Here is a 17,063-nt window from a genome sequence, read left to right as displayed (position 1 = left end):
GCTCATCTTGCATCAGCAGTTGATGACATTTTTCTTTGTTCCCTCCTACTCAGTTGAACCAAGACTCTGAGGCTGATATGCAATGTCACTTACAACATTAATCAGATACTGCATTTAAGGTGAGCTGTCCCTTGCCTCCTCCTTCCCCGGTGCTCGTGTGCTGCATGCATTGCGTATCTTGCTCCTGCGAGCCTAAGATGGCAGGCAGGATTAGCCGGGCTTGTGCTGTGTGCATGCTGTGTACAGAATTCATTACACGTTGCCTAGTATTTCAGATGTGAGTATGTAAATGCTCTGTGTGCCATATCATCTGGTAGCAAAGATTTTTTTTTTTCCCCTCTTACAGCCTTAGGTATTTCGACATCACCTTTCATTTCCGATTCATTTGGATATTTTCATTACATTCAAAATACAATTTTACCTTCCTTTTTAAACAAAGCTAAAGAAACCCCACAAAACCCTAAAACCAAAAACAACAACAACAAAACTCTGCTACCAGATGGTGTCTCCCCTTTCTTCTTGCATTTGCTGTCTTTTAAATAATGTATGTTGTATTGTTAATTAATGTGAGTATCAAATTAAACACTTGAAACTTACATGTTTATTATGCAGGTAGGAGGCAAGGTGGAAGCTATTTTTAACTCTTATGCACTCCGTCCTGTGCAAGCAACTTGGGTTCTCAAATTTGTATTTTCAGTACTGGTATCAGTGGTTTGATTTTCAGCAAATGTGACACTGGCCTTTGCAGTGGTCAGCTCCGAGCTTTGAACTCTCAGAGGAGCAAGGGGAAAAAAAAAATTCAACACATCACCTCCTTGGTTGCAGCCTCAGAGAAACCCTGGATGAGAAACTTCTCTTTTCAGTCCTGTTTTCCTGTTGATAAATTCAGTTCCCGTGATCACAGCACATTCAAGCTGTTCTGCGTATGATTTTTTGGTGTGTGTAGCAGTTGCATCTAAAACTTGTGAGCAAGAAGACGGAGAAATCAGTTGGTCTCCATCGCCTTCCATAAAAATGGCTGAGTGTCTTGTCATGCTAGGACTGCATTAAGTGACACATACAGGTAGGTTGAAATTTGCATGTTTTATAGATTTTTCTGAGCCATGCAGCAAGATCATTAGATGCATTAAAATATGACTTTTAAAATAAAAAATAAGATAGCTGTAGTCTTTTGGGGGAAGGGTATTAAACTGGATAGCCTGTCTATTCAGATACTATATAAATGTAGAGCTTATCAAATGATTCTGCTACAAAAGTGAGATGATTCTTTTTTTTAAAAAAAAAAAAAATCAGCTATATGATAGGTGTGGCGCCTCTAGACAACAAAAGAATTTTTTGAAAAGTCTGATGATTCAGCTTCATTTTTGCTTGAAACTAAAAGTAAAAGGGTTTTTAGAGATAATTTCAAAGAGCGCAAATAAGCTTAATAAGAAACATTAAAAATATTAAAATTTTAAGAAGCGGTCTTAAAACGTGTTATATGAAAGATGAAAATAAAAACTTATATGCTTCCAAAACCAATTTGGGATAGTATATAAGGTCACATACACTATTTAGATATGTACATATCATTTAGGGGGATGAGGGGTTACAGTCTTTAATGGGGGAAATATTAAATATAGATGGCCCTCTTAGAAGAAATAGAGCTTCACTAAGTGAAATGGAGCCCCTACAATGGCTCATTACAGACCATGGAGTTGTGGTTCTGTAAGAACCAAATTTTGTCATTTAAAAAATAATAATTTCATGAGCTCTTTCCTTTCAGCTTAACTTCTCAAATATATTTTAGTTTCAAATTAACACTGGGCCGGAACCTGTTTCCTTGGTAACCAAAGCGTATTTAAAAATGCAATAACAGATATGCAAAAGAATGTGTTTTTAAAGGAAACAAATATTTAATGAACCTTGTGCAGTTGTTTCCTCTCATATAGAACCTGATCTGATTTTAGACGTTTTAAAAATGTGGTCTTCAAGCCTTAGAGATTAAACCATATTTCTAAATATATAGAGAAGGCTTGCACAGTGACAAGCTTTCTTCTTCCTCCTTTGTGCTCAGTACTTTCAAAATTAAGGTTTCCTTTGTACTGTGCTCCAGAGTGCAGGTCAAGGTTGGTGCACAGAGGTGTAGTTTCATTATCACGAGTTCACCAGCGCCTCTGAAACAAAAGATATTTCAGAAATTCTGAGAATCAGAAAATGCTCGTGCTCCTGTTTTTCCCCATCCCTCCACTGGTGACCCCTGAGCTCTGAATAGTGAAGGACTCAAAGCCAAACCTACCCCCCCAACGGCAAGTGCACGTTGAGCTTCTATAAAGCGTCTTAGTAGGTGTGTTAGGAGGAAGACTAGCAGCCTGAACCTCCTGGAGGTTTGCTCCCAGTGAAGAACGTGGAGACTCAGGGGCATTTGTGTAAATAGGTGCTTTATTCTAGCAGTTTGCCTACGTTATCTGTACAATCAAGCCTCTTGTGGGCTCCAGAGTGGTGGTAGTTGTTGTTGTTGTGTTGTTTTGAGGCCAACTAAAGTAGTTTGCTTGGAATCTGTCTCTGGCTCAATTACATTAGAACATGATTCATCTCAGAGTGATTTCGTGCTCTAGGCTTCCCACGAAATATCCTTCCTGCAACACCTTTTTTTTTTTAAAGCTGTTTGGAAGCCATTTTCCTTCTTGCCTGTGACTTAAAATGACTAAGTACATTTCGAATATAGTATCCATCAGATCGTGAACTGAAGGGAAATGTCAGAAACCTGATTCAGTATTGCCATTTATTTTAGTAGCAGTAGCATTAACAGTTGCAGCAGGATCCGGCTAATTGTCATTTGCTCTTGAGCAAATAGCGAGCCAGGCATTTGTAATTAAAACACCATTGCTATTCAGGAAGATTACAACTACAAAGTCTTCTATTTTGATAGGCCAGTACAAATTAATCATTTTGAACCCATTTGAATCTTAATTATAAGATTAGATGGATGCGATGTAATTGTTTTTACCATAAAATGAATGCCTGAGAGATTCAACATTTATAGATGTCGATCCTTTTGTTTTTAACTCAGGGATGGTTGCATCATCTTGTAGATTTTCATACCTAATGATTTCTTTTTTAATGGCATTATTCATTTTGGTTGCTCTTGGTCGTGCCTAAAAGAATTTTAAATACAATTTGAGGAGCCAGAAAGCCAAATAAAGCCTGTTGGGAAGTGTATTGTACCATTCTAATAAATAGACTATTCTAATAAATAGACCAGTGAATAGAAGCGTAATTATTATTTATTACTTTGTTGTGTTTCGCCTAATACTCTGCCTTCATATTTCACAGAAATATTTACAAGGCACAAAGCTTTTATAAACTTACCCATTTACAATTATTATTGGATTTCCTAGATTAGCAGAAAATGATTCTTGCTGATTGAAGATGGCACTTACCCCTTTAAACCTCGCTGTTTGAAAGACTATGCTAACCCCATTCACACTTCTTGGCTAAGGTGTTTATACTGGGCAGGCCAGAGCAGGTGGGACAGGAAGAATGTGCAAACAACGGCTTTGTTGTCACCAAAATGAAATGGGCAAACGTGTGGTTTTCTGCCTGGATGCTTTGTAGTGTAAAATTCTCAACTCTCCCCCCTCACCCCATTTGGAGAATGGGAAAGGTTTCTTTCCAAGCTTTGATTCAGTGGGAGTACAGGATTTCAGCTCTTGCTACTACAGTGAGGTTGAGCTATTTCAGCCACTTTTACCGATCCCCCGTATACAGGCTGGTAGTCAGACCGTGACTTAGTATCTTTACTGCTTTGATACGTGAGAAAGATCTAGGAAAAGATCCAGCATCTTTCTCTTTGGTACTAAATCATGCTAACCTCTGGGTTTCTGGTAGCGTGTGGCTCATTCCAACTGCTTCCTTCTAAGAGAAGTGCTATTCTAAACAGCCTTCTTGGTAATTAAACAATTAACACATTTACTGAGCACCTACTATATATCAGACATATTCCACAAGCCAGAGAGAGATAGCAACGGGCAAGACAGACCAGAGCCTGCTTCTCATGGGCCTGTCTGTACTATGGCAGGACAGGAGGTGGGAGAAGTAGGCAAAAATAAAGACGCCAATGAATAATTAAAGAAGAAAAGTGCGAAAACGAAAAATAAGAAATTAAAAAATGAACACAATCCGTTCCAGAAAGGATGGCCACTGGAGAATGGCGGGTCAGAGAAAGTCTCCCTGGGGCAGGAGCACTTGAGCAGAGAGCTGCCTGGTGCGAGGAGCCCACCGAGTGGAGGTTTGATGGGGCCTCACCAGCAGAAGAGGACTGAAGCTCAAAGCCTCAGACTCTTCTTTCTTTGTGTACCTGCGGCTCTCTCAGAGCCAGGTCTGACCACTGCACGACTGAGCCTTACTTAGGTAAGCTCTCCCTCAGTGGGAGAGTGGCCCAGGCGCTGGTTTTTGACAAACTCCTAGAGGTTGGTGCCAGTGAGGTCATTGCCTCTGACCCAGTTGCTACCCTGAAAATGCCTATGAAGGTGAAGGTACCATGAAACTCAGGACCTTGCAGGCCTGGGTAGTGATGAAATCCTGGCACAGATTCTATGCCAACCCAAGAAAGGCCTTTCGGAACAAGAAAAATTCTGGGAAACTTCTTGCTTTGTTTTTTACAAGAGCTCCAGAATTTAAACTCACAACAAAGCACATAGATAGCCATTGAATTTTCTTAAAAGGCAAAATGGCGGAAGGGTCTGTCCCATCTTATCGAGAAGCTCTCTCTATCCTAGAGTGCCCCCCACCAGAGAGATTTATTTCAGGTTTCACCAAAATTCTCTAGCTCAGCAGACCTCTTTGCCTGTGGGTGTTTTGTTTTAAGACCTTACTGCTTAGCAGTGATTTTTCTCTATTCCACACAGCAAACAATGCTGAGAACATTCCTTTTTTTTTTTTTTTAATATTTTTTAGTTGTCAATGGATCTTTTTTTTTTTTAAAAAAAAAAAAAAAAAAAGAAACATTTGAAATACCACAGTTTTAATCGTGAAAGTCTCTAAAGACTTATGTGTTAAAAGTTTGGTCCCAGCTTGTGATGTCATTGGGAGGTGATGAAGCCTTTAGAAGGTGAGACCTTTTATTTATTTATGTGCAGTGCCAGGGATCGAACCCAGGGCCTCCCACATGCCAGGCAAGAGCTCCACCACTGATCCACAACTCCAGCCCCTGGTAAGAACATTGTTAAGAACCAATACTCTTTCATGCCTTTTAAGCTGGTCAGCTAACAAAGGTCAGAGAACAAGGGATGGGTTTGTTCTACCAGTTACAAACCATAAGGTGTCTTCAGAGCCTTCTGGATATTCCAGAAGCACTTCCAGAATTGTTTTATAATTTAGCAGACTTTGCTTAGCATGGTGGAGATGGCCTGCCTGTCTCCTTGTACTTCATTTGGTTTTGAGAATCATCCCACTACATGCAGATAAGCTTCTTCTAGTCCTTTGTAGTAGAACCTTGCTGCTTATCAACAGGGGAGAGGACTTCAACCATTTGGTTCATTTCTTGGGGTATTTGTTGAACATCTACTATGTGACAGACACCACTATAATCTAAGTAGAATGGAATATTGACATGTTGCCTATGGGAGTCCATCCAGGTTCCCACATAAGGCTAGGGCATGATGTGGACAGTCACAATTGTGTGTCCTCCCTGTTGCAGAAAGAAATGAATAGGATGCAGTTTTCTTGGTGGTCTTTGTTACTATTCCCTGAAGTCTAGTCTTCAATTGGGGGCAGATCAGCCCATGACAAAGACAGTTCTTCACTTGGACCTGTGTTTTGTTCTCACCACTTTCTCAAGATGCCTTGGCTCCTAATAAGCCACCGTATGTCTGGCTGCCCTTCTCCAAGCTGGTCTGCCTGCATTGCCAGGTGACCTCAATAACGGCTGCCACTTTTGCATTCATGAGCAGATGTTAAGTTGAGAAGCCCCTGAATGCAGAAATTTGAATTTGTGATGCAGGCAAGATGCTTTTGCTTTTTACCTTCCCCAGCTGACAAGCAGGGTGGGAGTGGGGTTCTCCCAGCTGACTGTCCTGCAGAAGGAAGTAGGCTTTCTGGGGAGCAGGTAACTCAGGGACCAGTTGCCAAATCCCTTGTCTTTTTTAGGTGATCCCAGGGTGCCACTGCCATGGCCCGAACAGCTCCTTGAACGGAAAATGACTCTTTCGATCTTGCAACTGATTTTGCATCTTTTCCTTTAACGGCTTCCTTGCTCCTGCAGCTATTTCTGCTCAGAGTTCGAGACCAGCTCTTGAGTGCAGACTCAGTACATTTGGTCATCAGAGGGAGTTTGTTTTCTGGTCCTGTTTTGTTTATTAAAACACCACCACTATAAATATTCATTCTGTGTTTGAGAGAAAGGTGATGGAGGCTTTCATTGCTTTCATAATAAACCACCTTCTTCTTTACCCCGTGGCTGCCAAATAGATATTTTGAAATTTTTTTTCCCTTTTGCATACTGAAGTCTCCTTCCCGGTCTGAGGCCTTGCTCTAATTAAGGCCTCACAGTGCTGCCCATCTTCCCCAGTGCTGAGCATGACGCACGGTGCCTGCCCCGAGGGCCTTACAAGCCAGTGAGACGAGAAAACAAAAGCCACCAGCTGAGAATGTGGTTAAATCCCAGAAGGGCAGTGCCCTTGTAATCCGCCCCCCCAACTTTTTTTTTTCTTTGTGTCTTGAGCTAAGGAAGGAAAAAGGAGGACGTTTAGTAGGGAAAGATTCTCTAACGCACACATGGTGTTGGGGAAACCATGTGGAAGAGAATGGGGTGCTCCCCTGGGAAGCAAAATGGGGAACCGGCACAGGCTGGAGAGGGCAGCAAGGGGGCAGGTGGGGGCGCAGGAGCTAAGAAAGAAGGAACAAAGGGATAGTCAGGAGGCAGCAAAAAGGAGTGGCTGCTTTGCCGCACCCTGAAGCTGGTGATGCAGGGTGAGCGGGAGAAAGCAGAGGACAGGAAAAGAAGGTTTGGAAGAGCTCCGAGTGCAGGCTGCCAGGCTGTGTAGAGACCGGGTACTGTGATGTTCTGTCTGGTTTCGTCATAATGTTGACCTTGTTGCTGAAGTGTCCCACGCTGCCTGTGTGCAGAGCTTGCCGATTGATGCCCCTAAAGGTGATTTATCCTGGAGTCTAAGTTTCCAGGCCTATGCCCAGGTTCCTGTTCTGCCTGCTGAGAATACCAGTGCCCCCACCCCCTGTTGCTCGGCTAGATCTGAATTGAACTTGAATTGAGCAGCCCTTTTACGCACGCTTTTGGTCTTCTACAAAGCACTGATCGAAGATCTACCCAACCAACCTGCCATAAGCCACAAATTTGAGGAATTCTTTTTCTCAAAGTCACGTTGCCCACGGCAGGCACAATGAGGTGCTTTGGGAGCCCCCAAAGCTGCCTTCTTGCTTGCTTGCTCAGCAGGAGCCTATGCAAATCCTGGTCCTGGTGTCCATGGGGACTCTGGTCTCCAGGGAGGTCAGGCCTGGTGGCATAGTAGCACTTAGTGTTGCCATTGTCCCTGTACTCCTTGCCCAGCTCTTTGGGGAATTCAAACCACGAATTTCAGTTAGACCCCTTTTGTTCTCTCACTGAGAAGACTATGGCCAGAGAAGTTCTTTCCCGAGGTCCTCTGGAGAGTTAAGGGCTTCACTCCCAGTTCTGTGCTCTTTCTGCTAAACCAAGCTGCTCTTGGGTCACAGGGGAAGCCCAGTCCCTTACCAGAGACTGTCAGACTTGCTCTGTTAAGGGTTAGATAGTGAATATTTTAGGCCTTGCGGTGTCAAGAGGCTCAATTTCAACAAATTGAGTTAAAAGATTGGATTGACTTTTATTAGCAATTTGTGAACCAGGCAGCACCCCATCTATAAAAAAGAGAAAGGCACACTGTCAGGCCTGGCAGAAAAATCGGGGTTTATAAGTAGCTTGAGCAGGAACAAGGAAACAGCATACAACAAAAAGCGGATTGGTTCACGCAGGGTTACTTCAGGTTATTTTCCTTATAAGGATTAAAGCAGAGGGGACTTCCTTATCATGCCGCTAAAACTGGCCTGTTTGGGGATTTGTCTTCTGATTTCTCAGAAGGTCAGATAAACAGCTTAATACCAATTAAGTGATGTGAAGCTTTAGCATGAGTGACTCCATTAGAGTTTTGGTCTGTTGGGGTCCAGAGTAATAGTAGTTCATTCTAAATCAATGGCCTCCCATAAATTTTATTTAAGGTGATACGGCAAAACTGAGGACACTGAATGTGTATTTATATAAGAGAAAGTAAATGTCCACAAAGTTTGTATTGATGAGTTTCAAAATGTAATAATATATAATATTAATAAAATAATAGGACTGTGGCTGTGTCTCCATAATAACTTACTTGTGGAAGTTGAAATTTGAATTTTATAAAATACAAATTTTATGTAATATAATATAAACTTTATGTAATATAATAGTCTTCCTTTGATTTTTTTTCTCATTATTTAACAATGTAAAAACCATTAGTAGCTTGTGGATCATACAAAAATAAGTGGCAGGCTGGATTTGACCTGAGGGCTGTAGTTTGCAGACCCATTTTTTTTTAAATATTTTAATACTTATTTTTCAGTTTTCGGTGGACACAACATCTTTATTTTTATTTTATGTGGTGCTAAGGATTGAACCCAGCGCCCACGCGCATGCCAGGCAACCGCGTTACCACTTAAGCCACATCCCCAGCCCCTTGCAGACCCATTTTTAAAATCAAAATTTGCTGCTCTGGGAATCCATTGGCCAGATACAGCCTGCATATGTGTTTTGTTTGACTTGTAAAAATATTTTTAATTTAATTAGTTTCCAGGATTTTTTGTTTTCTAAATTTTTAGTTTTATCCTTTTTTTCTTATTTTTAAAAAAATTTTTCCATATATACCTGTTTTCCTTATTATAAAAATAACATCCACCTACTGTCAATAAGCTGGGACGTTCACATTTTGGCAGTCTTTTATCTGGGCAACGTGACTTTTTTGTTTGTTGAGACAATGTTTTGTAGACAAATTCCTATCCTCTTAATATCATAGTGTCGGTCCTTTCATATCATTAAGTCTTTCATGAATATAAACTTTCAAAACTTCACTATGAAAATCTTAAACATACATAGAAGCAGAAAACTAGTTTAATGAACCACCCCCAACAAATCCCAGACCTCATCTCATTCTATCTCTAAACAATTCAGTATGATTCAGTAAAAGATACAGGTTCTGAGAGAAAACTTCTTTTCTTAGGAAAGATACTTTGGGGGTAAAAGGGAATGATGTCTGCAACTTTCAAAGGGAAGGAAGGAAAGAAAAGATCTAGGTTGAAGGTACACAGGAGATTTTTGCACTATTCTTGCAATTCTTCTTTGAGTTTAAAATTTTTTAAACTACATTTTTTAATATGTAGACTACTAAAAATACATTTAAAAATATGAATTACTCAAAAAGAACAACAACAGGGATAAAGTTGTAGCTTAGTGGTAGAGCACTTGCCTAGCATGTATGAGGCACTGGGTTTGATCCTCAGCACCACATATAAATAAATAAAATAAAGGTCCATCGATAACTAGAAAAAATATTTTTTTAAAAAGAAAAATAACACTATCATATCATACCAACAAGAAACAATAATTCCTTAATAACATTACCTGTCATAGTCAGCATTTGAACTTGTCTAATTAGGTCATTTAAAAAGAAAAAAAAAAAAGGCCAGGCATGATTGTGCACACCTGTAATCTCAGTAGCTCAGGAGGCTGAGGCAGGAGGACTGCGAGTTCAAAGCCAACCTTAGCAATTTCGCAAGGCCCTGAGCAATTTAGCGAGACCCTGTCTCAAAATAAAAAATAAAACAGTCTAGGGATGTGGCTAAGTGGTTGAGTACCGCTGGGTTTGATCTCTGGTACCAAAACAAAACAATTTGTTAGTTCAAGGCACAATTCCAAATAAGGTCCATACAGTGCAACTGATATTCTCTCAAATTCCATTTAATCTACAGGTTTCCCTCTCTTCCTTTTATTCTTACTATTGCTATTTTCAAAGGAAAAAAAAAATGTTGAGAAAATGCTCTGACCTTAGAGTTTCCCCCAACCAGAAATTAGATGAATGCATCCCTTAGTGCAGTTTCAGTCTTAGAGATTACCTGTAAACTGGTAGCTACACCTGGAGGCTTGATCAGACTGAGGCTTCTTCCTTTTTTTAGTAGTTGACATTTCATAGAACTTACATAAAAATCCTAATTTTTTGCTTCCTTGAATATGTTGCCGATCTGGCATTCCCACCTGCAATGATTATCCCAAGGCTGGACAGTGAGCACCCCCACTCCCCATTTCCCACTGCTAGTTAGGTGGGATGGGAATTCTGTAGGGCCCAGTTCACACCACTTAGGTTATCTGCCAGGCTCCCACAGGCAGCCACATTAGTTGACACCCCAGTTCTAAACAATGCCTCTTCAGAGGCTGTGGTGGACGTCAACAGGACCTCACACACAAGAGGCCTTTCAGGAATGTGGCGGAGATGAGAGAAAATGATATGGAAGAGACTTCCTTAAAATGCTTAAAGGGAAAGGGATAAGCAGCCACAGGAGGGGAGTCCTCCTGATAGAATTTGGTGAGAGCCCCGATGGGGAAAAGAAAACCATCAATTAACAGAGCTGTAAGCACAGGAGGTAGGAGTTATGAATTCCTAATCTGAGTGGGAAACAAAGAAAGCAAGTGGGCTTAAGAGACAATGCTTTGGTCTTTTTATATGATATTATGAGGATCCTAAAGCCCCATAGAAAGAGGAGGCGGCCATCAATGTAGAACTGTCCAGTAGTGTTAGTCAGAAAGCAAAAGCAGGCAGTACCAGGAAAACAGAAATTGCATAGGCAGTAAATGACATGAGGTAGAAAACAAGGGCAGCTTCTTAAAAAAAAGGCCTCTGGAAAAGGCTCAAGAGCCACACTGCCGAGATGGTGGAGATTTAAGAGAGGAGATGCTTGAAAGTGCTCTTGGAATTTTTTTTTTCTTCATAAAGGTATTGAAATGAAATTATATAGAAAATATATCACATTTAGTTATCTTAAAAATAACAAATCTTTACAGAAAAGAATATAAATATGACAAGGTAGGATGCTCCTGGAAATTTCCAGATTATTCCCCATACTCAGAAGAATGATTAAGAGAAACTCTGCGCGACTGGTTATGAGGAAGGATGGAAAATTTTGAAGGCCTGGCAGATTATGTAAGTTTTAGGATTCAGTGTTTAACACTGTTGCTGTGATAGTTCAGTTATTAATAACAATTTGGGGAAATCTAGTCACTTCTGGAGAAACATTTGGCTCCAATGAGAAAGAAATGCCACTGTTTGTGAATTTCCAAGTGTTTATAAGGAGCTATTCACTTGCTAAGCCTCTTAGGAAAGCCAGAGCCGATTTCACCAGTAACAAGCTCTTGACAGCGTCTGATCAAGGTACCACCTGGAACAGTTAGCAAAGCAAGAAAGTGGACTGTGGAGTCAGACCTGTGCTTAAATCCCCTATGTCACTCATCATGTGACCCTAGCAGATTACCCATGGAAAATTTCTAGAGTATAAAGGTTGTTTCACACACACAGTGGCTGATTCTCACTGCTTGGATGGGAGGAATTTAGAACTCTGACTACTTGGATTGGGGGGGTATAGCTCAGTGGTAAAGCCTATGTGCAGGGTCCTGGGTTCAAACCCCAGCAACAAATAAATACATGAATAACTCTGAATATTAACTTTCAATATTAGCAACAGCCACAACAGCTTGCAACTAGCACTTGCTATGTTTCAGATACTGTTGTAAATGCTTCACGTGTATTATCTCATTTAATTCTCAGCTTCTATAATATGCACAAATAATAAAAGTAGCCCCATTTTACAGATAAGGAAGCTGAGGTCCAGAGAGGTGAAATAACTTGCCTAAAGTGGTCTTGTAAGCAACAAGACTGGGATTTATACCCAGGCAGACAAAACGTGAAAGCCGAATAGCCTTGTTCTCCCACCTCCCACCTTCCAGTTGCAGAGAAGACCAGAGTGTGATAGGGCATCCTGGCATTTCCCAGCCCCTCTTCTAATCTGTGAGCCTCAGTTCTCTTGGAGGTCTTTGGATAATTTCAGTTTCCAAAGGCCTTAACGAAAACATGTGAACATGCAATTAGACTATGAGTTTTTTAGGTTGGAATCCACCATTACCAACAGGTTAGCTCAGGTTTCATGAAAGCTCTGATTGGCAGTTATATGTACAAAAACATTGCAGTTTTTTTTTTTTAAGTGGGAAGATGAATCATTACTTAATAAATGCTGTTTAGTGGAGTAGGATCTTTCTGAACACGTGACCTGTGGAGAGAGTATAAAGGGTGTTTGGTATTGAAGAGGCTGGGAACTGCTGGGGTACATGTGTATGCATGTTACCCAACCTGTCAGCCTTCAAAACTCTGCCTTTATTTTTAAATGACATGATTCTTTAATTTGACACGGAGTCAATATATTTTTCCTGTATCATTTAAAATGCTTTACTGGCTTTGAGTTAATATCAGAATCTACTTAAATCATCAAAATGATCACATTATTAAAACTCGACTGGGAACGGGGATGCAGAGATGCAAGCCAGTATTCCTAGTTAAAAAGCAGCTGCAGGCCATGCAAAGAACAGACTCTTCTTAATCCAAGTTGTAGCCTGGAAGTGAATCTTTTCTGAAGAAATTTTAAGACTCAGTACCATCAGAACACAAGGAACACGAAGGATTTTTTCTTTTAACAAGTAAACACCTGCACAAACGCACGCACGCACGCACGTTAGCCTGTTAGCTCCACAAGGCAGTTTGCCGCAGGCCCTCAGTAAACATTCAAATGCGCAGCCCTTGGAAGGAGGATTCCAGCAGGCAGCCAGTGCCCTTTATTTAAGGAAGCAGACTGGGTCTTAGGCGTGAAGTACTTTTTATACCACGTTGGGAAAATCAATCTAGGCCTCCCCTGACAGGCCTGGGAAAACACAGGTGACACCCTGTTCCTGAGAACTTGACGCAATTAAAACTGCACAGTACTTTTTCTGAGTCTTGCGTCTGTTAAGTGTGCAGGGTTTGGATCCCGTGCCCAGGACCCTCCTGCAGACCCAGGCCTCGCTCTGACGGTGACGAGGCTCTGTGGCCCTAAAGCCCTAACTGCGCTGCCCTTCTGGCGAGTTCCAAATCGCGTCCTCCGCGAGGAAGCTGAGGCCGCTGCCCTCGGTGGCGCCCGGGGCCTTGAGGGCTCCCCCCGCCGCTCCCGGAGCCCCGCGGGCGGGTGCAGGGTCCGGCCGCGCCCTCCCGAGGCCTCGTCCCGCGCGTGGCGGTCCCCCGGCTTCGGCGCGCCGGGCTGAGGGTCGGGCCGACCTCTCCGGGCGGCTGTGTCCTCTGCCCCACGCCGGGGGCGGGCCGGGCCGGCGGAGCCGAGCCGCCGGCGTCCATTTTCTGGGCGGTGCTGTGCGGCGCCGCGGCCGGACTCGCGGGTCCGGAAGCGCCATGGACCCCCGGGGGAAGCGCGCCGGCGGCCGAGGAGCCGAGCCCCGTAAGTGCCCTTGGCAGGGTGTTGTGCCGGGCCGGGTGGGCGAGGCGCGGCCTGCGGGTCCCGGGCGCGGCCGGCCGGACAGCTCCTCTTCCCAGAGAGAGCCTTCAACCCGGCCGGGAGCCTCCTGCAGGGCTGCGAGCTCCGTGGACGCCGGGAAGCTGCGCAGCCGCGGGGGGCGAGCGAGCGCCCGCAGGTGCAGGGTCCCGCGCCCCGAGCCCCGGAGGGTGGCCTGCAGCCCGAGTCGGGCCGTGGCGACGCATCTCGTGGCCCTGCTGCGCGGCGGGCCAGAGGGGAGCCGGAGGGAGAAATGCACACCGGGGACACAGTGGGCTCAGGTCCAGCGGGCTCGGGCGCTGCGCTGACTGTCGCGCCTCCCCTCCCCGGGGTCGGAACGGGACCCCAGTCCTGGTCCTCCGGGAATGTGATTTCCAGTGCAACGCTGAGCCCCTGCAATTGAACGGAACGTGCAAAGGCAGGGCCCTGCCCCCAGGGGTTTGCAATCTCAGCCTCCTGCTCCTGCTGCAGTTAGGTGGGCTCTGTCGCTACACCACCGCCGCCTGCTCTTAGACACTTATTTGCAGAGTATCCAGTAAATCACCTGAGATTTTAGTTTGTTCGCGAATCCGCTTTAAAACTTCTGCTTTGCTGTAGGTAAGTGCCTAATACATTCTGGACTTCAGCCCTAAATGAACGTACACTCCAAGGATCCATTATAGATGGCATGTGTTATGGTGCCTTATGTATATTTTAAAGGTTAAACCCTTTTCTTCTAATTGTGAAGCTGAACTACCCATGGTTGAAAAGAATGGGGGCGGGGGTTGTCGTGGTTTCAAAGAAACTTCTGGTGAGGTGCACAGTGATTTTCCCAGAGAGTGAGAACCCATTAGAAGATTGTGGAATCCGTTTAGTGGGTTGCTACTGAGGGAAAAAATGAGGGGGAGGGGGTTGTTTAGAATATGTAGTGCAATAGAAAAGAATAGAATAGAAAATAGTGCGCATTGCACATTGTAAGGGTAATCATTGTTTGTGAAACTTTTGGTTTTCAGTTTATATAATGTAATTAAAAATTTTCAAAAAGCTGGTCATTGTCCCAACAGCCGTTGAAACCCTGACTTACTGGTTAATAGTCCAGGCTTTGCAATCATTTGAACCTGGGGTTGAGTCCCAACTCTCAAATCAGCTGTGTGAATTTGAACTGATTCCATGATCTCGCTGGAGCCTGCATGTTTACGTCTGTAAAATGGGTGCATGCTCTGTATACCTGAGAAATATTACGAAGATTACTGGATGCCTCATGTGTCAATCATTTGTGCAGTCCTTGACTTACAGTAGGTGTTCAATATATGCTAATTGCAATTCCTGTTGTCGATGAAGCATCAAGTCCTGGCAGCAACTCATGGGACATTGCACTTTTTTCTTTTCTTTTTTTTTTTAGATCTTGATGTGGAGGAGATGGAGGACTCAGTACCAAGAATTTCCAAGTGATTTCTTCCAAAGCACGGGAAGCTAACTCTGTTAAGGCTGGTCCGTTCTAACTGAGGTAACAAAGCTTATATCTCTCCTTAGTCTACTTGAAATAGAAAATGGTTGTTCTCGAGGAACTAGGGAACTCCTAAGGGTTGTATGATTTATGACAGCTATGTCCCAAGTTTGGGGATTACAAAGTGTCCATGACTCTCAAACAGCAGTTATTAAGGAGACATGACTTGTGAGGCCTCTGTGATGAAGGGGAATGAGGGAATGGGGCTTTAGGACAACCAGTTTCTCATTCCAGTTCTGCCATGGGAGCTTTTATTCATCTTTTCATAGATAGTGGCTTCTCTGACCTAGGGGGACCCAGAGACATCATTGAGGCCTGAGAAGTTGAAGTGACTCTTGAGGGTTAGTTACCTAGTAGACGGGGGTCAAAGCAAGACTGGAATGTGGATCCCTGATGCTCAGTCCTACAACCAGCTTCCTGGCCTGCTGTAGGTGAGCATGGTGCCAGGCATCTAGTATACAAGCGTGAAGAACCCTTCCCGAGACACTTGGGGTTCTTGTAACCAGGAACTGGCAGCCCTGCCTTGGAGGCGTGTACAAAGCCCCAGATGGTGACAGTAACAACTTCCATTTGTCAAGCACTTGTTTATGTTTGTGTGCCAGGCAGTGTACTGAGGACATTCAGAGTGGTATTTTTATTCCCTCCTTACAATACCCCTGGGAGGTAAAACAGAAAAGGTGTTAAAGGGCAGAACTGTGAAAACACAGACAGGTCATGGAGGGCTTTGCATCTCATGCTTCATTTATGGAGTTTATTCTATATGCAAAGTGCTATGTGAGGAACACAAAGTTCAAAGCAAAGTGCCTGCCCTCCAGGAGCTTGCAACCCACATTCCACCGAACTCCAGAGAGGCGGAGTCAGAGGGGCACTGCCTGCCCGGCTGGCTCTCCTTTACCCAGCTCTCAGCAGTCTTGAGTGGCATCTGTCACCGGAACAGACCAGAGTAATGGACATATCCAAGTTCTTGCCTTTCAATTCAGTTTTCATTTTTCCCCCCACCTTAACATATTTTTCCATCCACTAAATTTATGCTGTTTATAAACAATAGTAAGGCCTTTTCTGAGTTCCTTTATTTTTCACTCAACAAATTATTTCTTGAGCTCCTACAAGGCCCTTGGGTTTACAAACCGATTTATTATGTTTTTATAATTGTTGTGTCCAGTTTCTTAGCAGGGAATTATTCAACTCTTAGCAATTTTCTATTGTTACTATGGTGGACCAGTAGCTGTAAGGACGCTGGAGATTGACTCACGTAGGAGAGCTATTTTTTATTTACTTATTTTTATGTGGTGCTGAGAATTGAACCCAGTGCCTCACACGTGCTAGGCAGGCGTTCTACCACTGAGCTACTGCTCCAGCCCCTAGGAGAGCTATTTTTAAAATCTCAAAATCTTTAGAAAGGAATTTGTCATTTTTCTTTTATAAAAATTTTTATTTTTCCACAACTGTTGCCTGCTCATGGGGGCCTTTTTATTTGTATTATTTATTCACAGACAGAAGAAAAGGCAATTAGGCAAGGGGGCTTTCTTTGGTTCAAAATGCTCTCCTCTTTTAGCTTCATAAGCCAGAGGACTAGAGGTGGTCAAAGTAAAGCAATTGAAGAAATACCTTTGTTTGATTTATAAGAAAGTAAGTTAGAAATCTGTGCAAGAATTGTGTTCAGCAATAGCAATCAGATTGCAAGGCTTGAATGCTACTTGTAATAACTTGAGTTCCAAATAAAAACAAATGAGATGCTGAATGTGAAATGCTTTGTAAACTCTAGGAGTTCTGTAAATGTTATATAGCAAATATTTGGGTGCCTCCTGGAAGTATGACGCTGTGCTAACGGGGATGGATAGCTCAGCAGTGAAACAACCTAGAATCTTTCCCATCAGACCCTTATGCAGCTGAAAACAAAATATACAGAAATGCTATATGGTGAATGTTAAAAGAAGATATTCTGGTAACTTGAGGAGAC

The 17,063-nt window shown here is 43.0% G+C and overlaps 1 protein-coding gene across 1 annotated transcript in view; it reads left to right on the top strand.

Moving 5' to 3' along the window:
• The window catches only part of Zbtb38 (zinc finger and BTB domain containing 38), a 74,402-nt gene that overhangs the window by 18,385 nt on the left and 38,954 nt on the right, over positions 1-17,063 (top strand). The window contains exons 3-5 of the mRNA XM_071615597.1: positions 54-119; positions 613-1,063; positions 14,999-15,103. The gene's annotated coding sequence lies outside the window, so the exon portion shown is untranslated. The remainder of the gene's footprint in view (positions 1-53; positions 120-612; positions 1,064-14,998; positions 15,104-17,063) is intronic.

Source organism: Marmota flaviventris, chromosome 8 (genome assembly GCF_047511675.1).
Source record: "Marmota flaviventris isolate mMarFla1 chromosome 8, mMarFla1.hap1, whole genome shotgun sequence".
Lineage (NCBI taxonomy): Eukaryota > Metazoa > Chordata > Mammalia > Rodentia > Sciuridae > Marmota > Marmota flaviventris.
Note: the sequence above shows the minus strand (reverse complement) of the source record. Positions and strands in the feature narration are given on the sequence as shown.